We start from the raw sequence: 976 nt of genomic DNA, 5'->3' as shown, positions 1-976 counted from the left end.
AAACTTGAGGCCACAACTGCTTGATAAGATAGATTCAAGGATGTTGTGGTCAGGTTGCTGAGATTGATTGTACAAATTTTGTAGGAGTAACTTAATTTTTTGTTCCCTTGTTTTTCAATAACAAAATCTCCAAACGCTAAAAGGCTATCAAGGCTTGAAACAAATGGGAAAGTCAGATACACCTTGAATTTTCCTTCAGACAGAGTTCCTGAATAACCCGGGAAATAGGCAGAGAATGATGTATTGCCGGGAGCATTGTGGGTTTGTCCATCTCAAACTGCAAGGATGTCGCTTGCCCCGCAATGGCAAGATTAACAATTACACTTAAACAGCGTTATTTCATGATTTTGGATATAAATATAAAAAGGTGAATATATATGTATAATGCATACGTATGTGTTTTTTCTTCCCCTTAAAGAGGTGGTAATGTGGGTTTGGGATTTGACTTTTTTTTCCCATCCTGTTTCTATCAGGGTTGTTGGAACTTTGGAAAGCCTTCTGGCTCTCTCCTTTGGCTATCACAGTGTTAAAGCCGATATAAGTGAGTTGTAGGCTGAGTCTGCTTGGGGTATTAAAAAACACAAACCATATTTAAAAATAGGGTGAAAATAAAACAACTAGAGGCAAGGAATCATCTTATTGTATGTATGTGTGGGGATCTCCCTCACAACAGAAACATCACAGAGCAACTCGATTTTCATCCTAAAGCCTCCCTATTTGAGAACCAGATGGATTAAAGTACACACATATTTGTAGCCCTGTGGTTATTACAGTGTGGTTGTCAGCATCACCTGGAAGCTTGTAAAAATGCAAATCCTTAGCCCTACTCCAGACCTATTGAATTATAAACTCTGTTTTAGCAAGCCCTCCAGGAGACTCTGATGCATGCTCAAGTTTGGGGACTACTGATGCTTGCTAATAGAGTAGGTCTTAATGTTGTGTGACCGTTGGAATTACCTCCGAGATTTTAATTGAA

Source organism: Myotis myotis, unplaced genomic scaffold (assembly GCF_014108235.1).
Source record: "Myotis myotis isolate mMyoMyo1 unplaced genomic scaffold, mMyoMyo1.p scaffold_m19_p_4, whole genome shotgun sequence".
In the NCBI taxonomy this organism is placed as follows: Eukaryota; Metazoa; Chordata; class Mammalia; order Chiroptera; family Vespertilionidae; genus Myotis; species Myotis myotis.
The sequence above is the reverse complement of the archived record's forward strand: the minus strand, read 5'-3'. Positions refer to the sequence as shown.